Source organism: Capsicum annuum, chromosome 10 (genome assembly GCF_002878395.1).
Source record: "Capsicum annuum cultivar UCD-10X-F1 chromosome 10, UCD10Xv1.1, whole genome shotgun sequence".
Taxonomy (NCBI): Eukaryota; Viridiplantae; Streptophyta; class Magnoliopsida; order Solanales; family Solanaceae; genus Capsicum; species Capsicum annuum.
The window spans coordinates 61472086-61478646 of record NC_061120.1 but is presented as its reverse complement, the minus strand read 5'-3'; positions in this window follow the sequence as shown (position 1 = coordinate 61478646).

The window sequence follows — 6561 nt, the reverse complement described above, 5'->3', positions numbered from 1 at the left end:
GATGGATGTTTGGAATAAACCTTATGGTATATTTCTTCCCCTTTATTTCATGAGTGGCTAAATATCTTTGTCTTGGGATTATGTTGAACTAAGGTGCAATTATATGTGGGTTGTGATGTATTTTTGTAGATTCTAACTTTTTTATGATGGATTTTATTATTTATTGGTTAATTTAGTTGGGATTTGTGGGTGAAAACCCTCAATGCCCAAAATGGGTTTGTGGGTGAAAGAAGAAAACTCTTGAAAGCTTACATCATCCTTGAAAGAGGGATTTGGGTGAACTTTTGGAACCGATGGTATCCTTTAAAGAGGGCTATGGGGACGAATCAATAGAGGAAAATAATGGATATAGTTTGCAATCTTTGTTCCATCTTAGTCATAAGGGTAATTAGAGAGTTGACCATGTTTTGGGCATTTTCCTTGAAATAAGGATGACCAAGTGAGGTGTTGGGTGGATTTAATGGACACACTCATTAGATACTTAAAAGGATTAATGGTTAACATTTTTGAGGCTCTGTTGACAAACTAGCCTCAAGGATTTTCAACCTAGGCTACCACACCATTAATGTATAGAATTTGAAGCAAATTATCATGTTCCCATACATAACTTTCCCTTAGGAAGATGTAATCCCAAGATCCTTTTAATATTGAATTTTAAATCATAAGTGTTGCCTTAGTGTGTTGACTTGAGTAAACATTGATAAAACCTTTGTTCCAACAAACACCCCCTAATTTAAATCATGCATTTTACTTTGTTTACATTACATGTATCTTTTTAGTCATGGTTATCACCCATAGGACTAGAAATCTAATTTTGTTCCTCATAGATTTGACCTCAACATAAGTTAAGCTTTTGACAACGACCATCATATACAAAATTAAATGGTATATGTGAGCATTATTAATAATTTTCACTCGGGTTTGACTAATATGTACCATGACTTGAAGGAGATCTATTAGTGGATTAATATGAAAAGAGATGTGGCTAATTTTATGGCTAAGTGTATAGTCTGTCAGCAGGTAAAGGTTAAACACTTGAGGCCCATTGACATCTCTCAAGAGATAGAGTTTCCCATGTAGAAGTTGGAGATTATCAATATAGATTTTGTTATGGGTCTATCACGGTCTCTCAATTAGTATGATTCAATTTGGGCCATTGTGGATAGATTGTCCAAGTCAACTCATTTGTGAGGACTACCTACTCTAGAGAGGATTATGCTTAGTTATTCATTGAGAAGATAGTTAGATTGCATGGAGCGCCGGTTTCTATTATTTTTAACTAAGGTATGCAATTTTGTTCTTACTTTTGGCATTTATTTAGAAAGGGTTGGGGACTATGGTGATCCTTAACACTGCTTTCCACCCTTAAATGGGTAGACAAGAAAAAATGAACTATTTAAACTTTGGAAGATATTCTATGGTCTTGTCTGATTGACTTTAAGAGAATTTGAATGGATTACTTACCTCTTACGGAGTTCATGTGTAGTAATAGTTACCATTCAAATATTCAGATGGATATTTTTGAAACTTTATATGGTAGGAGGTGTAGGTCTCCTATTGGGTGGTTCGAGGTTTGTGAGAGTCAATTGTTTGGTCCTTAAATAGTACATCAGGTTATGTAGAAGGTAAATATAATTTGAGAAAAACTTAAGATAGCCCAAGGTCGCCAAAATTCTTATATGGATATGAGGCAAAGTTAGTTAGAGTTTAAAGTAGGTGACTGGGAGTTTTTAAAAGTCTCTCCTATGAAAAAAGTGATGAGATTTGGGAAGAAGGGGAAGCTCAGCCCCCGTTATGTTGGTCCATGTAAAATTCTACAGAAAATTGGGAATGCTACGTACGAGTCAAATTTACCTGCGAGTTTGGGTTCTATTCATCTTATCTTCACTGTGTTGATGTTGAAGAAATGTATGGGTGATCTTTCTTTTATTGTCCCTTTGTAAGATATTGGTATTTTGGATTCCTTATCATATAAAAAAGTCCTAGTAGAGATTTTTGATAGTGAAGTCCGTAGGTTAAGGCCTAAGGAAGTGGCCTGGATAAAAGTCCTTTGGAGGAATCAAAAGGAGGAAGAAGCTACTTAGGAATCCTAGGAAGATATGAAGACCAAATATCTATTCTTGTTCCCCACATTGGATATAAATGCTTGACTTAAGGTTTTTATTCTCCTTCTTGTCACAATTCAATTTTGTTGTTTGGTTTTGTTGGTATTCATTCTTGTTATCATACTTATGGGTGCCTTGACTGCTCATTCGGGGATGAATGATCCTAAGGGGGGGTAATGTAATACCTTAGGTTTTGGCCTCTAAATAATTTCTTGACTTTTATCATTACTGCCAAGGCAACTATTCATGTTACAAGTTGTTATCACTCATCATGAGGAGCATGGAGACACTCGTGGTCTCACCAATGAGTTTGTCCAAGTTTTGTTCCTTGATAATGATCCCATTGCACGAATCATTAGGTCACGTGATAAGTCATTAGGTATCGTCGTCTTAATGGTAAAGGTAGCCCAGAAGTCTACCATGGTCACGACTAAGACCCCACGAGTTGTAGGGCTTGGTCACGAGTAGTAGGGTATGACTCATGACCATAACAGTAGGGGTTAGGGTTCGGGGTCTTAGGGTATGAGTGACTAATGACCATGAGTCGTTACCTAACCCGTAGTGACTCGGGATAGTTTTCTTGCATTTAAATTAGAGTCGCTTTGGTCATTTCCCTCTCATTACACTAAGTGCCTACAATCTTAAAACACTTAAGGGGAATTATTTTCACAACTTATCAAATCATAAACTACTCTTTTCTCTGTCGAATTCCCCATTCAAAAGCAAAGATAGGGTTTCTAAGGATCGAGCATCTAGGGTTCAATTGGTGATTTCTCTTCAAAATTCTTGGTTATTTCAGGCATGTTTCTTAAATTGATTTTATATAAAAACATGTGTTTAATCATGGTTTATATGGATTTAATAGTTGGGTTTTGAATGATGGGTTGAGGTTTTTGTATGATTACTACTAGGTTAGTTTTTCTATGGTTTTGGAATTATTATTCATGCTTTATCTCATGGTCTTTAAACTAAATTTGTGCATGGGTTAGGTGGGTCATGGATTAAAACAAATTTATGGTTTTTGTCTAGGAATTGATTTTAAACTCAACACATTTGCATGATTGGTTTTGAAATATGGACAATCAGATGGTTTTGATTACTGTTTTAAGCTATTGCAATGTATAAATTGCTAAAAAGATAAAAATGGTTTGAAAAAGGCTTTGGTGTCTATGGCATGTTTATAAATTAGAACTTGCGGGGGTCATGCATTGCCCCGGGTTGATAGATGATTGTAATGGTATAATTCTATAATTTTTCAAGCATAATTAATTGGTATAACAGTACAAACGGTAAATGCCTAAATGAATAATTACATAGTTAAATGGATGAGTTATATGAAAATATTTTAATTGGACATATGTAATACCCGTGCCTTTTTCCAAGATAGAAATCATCTCAAGTATGATAGGACTTACTTTAAAATACAAACCTATCTTTGTAACGTGGTATTTTTGATATTTTCACTTTCTATCATGTGGAAATTGAGTTAGCTTAACAACGGTACCAATTTTTTCCAAATCCGACATAAGGCAAGGAAGTTATGGATATTTTACTTGTAACTGTCGGAAATGCCTAGGTATGATGGCCAAGTTGACGGACCACCACATAAGTGACGGACCACCACTTTGACTGTCACAGCCAAGGCAGTTGAGCCATGTATTCTATAAGGACTGACAAACGAGTTGACAGATCGTCAAAGTTGTGATGGACCATCATCCAGGTCGTCAACTCTTATCCAGTGAACCCTATTTCTGGTCCATGTCTGACGCGATAAGTGACGGACTATCAAGTATTTGACGGACTGTCAGTCTGACCGATACACCCCACGTTCAGTTTATTTCCAGGTCATTTTAACAAGGGAATTTCGGTCACTTATCACTCGCCTATATATACCAAGATAAGTCCAAATTCAGCCATTTTGCTCATTATTATTTCACAAAAAAAACTAGGTTTCTCTCTAAATATAATCTCAAATAACAAGACCCAATCATTTTCAAGAATCAAAGGATTTCAAATCCTTCAAGTTCAAAAACATCAAGAACCTTGAGTCAGGTATGAGTAGTGTTCATCTATGGACTCCTTTTGTTCATAGAGTTCAAGAACCATGCTATTAAATGAGAAAATTTAATTTCCTTGTTGTTATGTGATGTTGTTCATGTTAATGATCATTATTTAAGCGTCAATATATTAATATAGGTTGACTTTCGTGATGTATGCACGCTTGTAGTTAAAACCCATGAATTTGGGTGGTTCAAGATGATTAAAATATTTGAGGAAACCTATGCCCCAAAGTGTGCATGCAAGGTGTTTGTTAAAATGCCTGGAATGCTAAAATTCATGTTCCCATGATCCCATAGTATTTAAATGACAAGCTATGTCAACTCTTAAGATGATTCCACATGAACTTCCATGCTATTGATATATGTTGCTAGTATGATTTTGTAACGAACATGATATTAAGGTTGTGAAAGTACTTCCATGTGACATGAAATCCTTTCCATGCAATATATTGTTGATAACCATGCTTAGTATGAAATCCCTTATTTACGATATTATGAATTGTGAACTCAAATCTTGTGATCAAGTCATGTCATGTGTGTCAGTTTCCTTCCATCGAGTCCTAGGGGTATTCGTACCTAAAAAATATAGTTGTGTGCCTAGAGCCAAGTCACGTTACCCCGATAATCTCAGTCAATCCATGATCTATAGAACTCAGTCAGTCATGTGACTCAGGAAACCTCCAACATCTCATGATCTCAGCAAAATCTCATAGAGTAGTGCTATTCCATTAGTCAACGAAACTCAGTTACTCAGTCCTTGTACAGTCAGTTAAATCATGTTCAGTCTCTTCAAATGGGAGTAGAACTTAGCACCAAGTGAACCCCAGGATGGGAACTCACTTGCCAGTTTAGGGTGTGATTCTTAGCAGTCATCCTTGTTTTCCTTAACTACGTAGCCAGTGTAGTTTGAGACATCTTAACCTGTCAGACTAGGGTTGATGAGGTGGATTAACCTATCAGTTTAGGGTTCCCACCATTCTCATTTGAGTACCTGCCAGTTGAGGGTCACTCACAACTGTCCTTACCAGTGGCGCGACATTGGTACTCCTCCAGTCGAGGCAAAGATTGGACCCCAACTTAGCTATATGCATTATTGGGGCATGTCGGTTAAACAACTACCTCCCACAGTTTCAAGCTCAGTCTCACTAAAAGAACTCAAATAATTCTTCAGATATTAGTATACCAGGACTGCTAAATACATTCAAATTTAGTTATAGTATAGAACTCAGATAATTCCATCAGATGTAGGACTGTCAGGCACAGTTACCTATGTATTCAGAACTACAGTATCAATAACGATCAGTTATCAGTAAACTATGTATTAGCATATAGATTTATCTATCACCCATTCGCAATCTCAGTTTCTATGTATACATGTTTCCACTCTCATGTTCATATCAGTCAGTTAGTTAGCATTGTTCATGCATGTAACCCTATTTATATTCAGCCTACCTCACTCGTATACTCAGTACTCTAGTTGTACTGATGTATTTATGCTATGGTGCTTTCTCTTTATGTTAAACCATAGGTTCAGACACACGAGTTCCAGACCAGCAGTAGCAGTCGCATTCCAGTATACAGAGCTGCAGTGAGTCCTCTTCATTCGAGAAAGATATGATTCGATTTATTTATTATTTCAGTTAGTTTTCAGTTTATGGATTTAGTTGGAGACATGTTCCTTCAACTCCTTATTCAGACAATGCTTAGAGGATTTCAGATTTAGTTCAGATTTGATTCAATTTTTAGTTGTTTTGGGTATCTTTCACCCATATGGATGTTATTTTATCAAATTCTTTATTCAGTTGAACCTTATAGCCTACATGTTTATGTTTTCCACATTATTATGATTTATATTACAGTGTATAGGTATAGATATCAGCATGGATTAGCTTGTGGTCCCTCAGGGTCATGCGTACCGTGTAGCATCACAGTTCAAAAAATCGAGGCATTACAAACTTGGTATTAGAGCCTAAGGTTCAATAAAGTCCTAGGAAATCTGAAAGCCGCATCTAGTAGAGTCTTGTACATGTGTATATTGCATGCCACATTTATGTACAGGAGGCTATAAGATGTTTGAGGAATAGTTTCCCTTCTTTCAGTATTCATGTCATGCTAGTGAGCATAATCTCAAGCTAAACCCTCAATCTAATTCATTTTTCTCTTATTTCAGAATATACCTCCAAAGAGAAGAAACCAGCCTGTTCCTCAGCCCGAAGACCCTTTGGCAAACATATTTCTCATGCAGAGTTTAGATCCATATTCACAACACTTGCTCAGTCCATATCTTCCCAATATGAATAACCACCAGTTATTTCGGTTAATCCAGTGGCTAATTCCGCAACAGCTAGGATTCAAGACTTCACCCGAATGAACCCTCCATATTTCTTCAGGTCTAA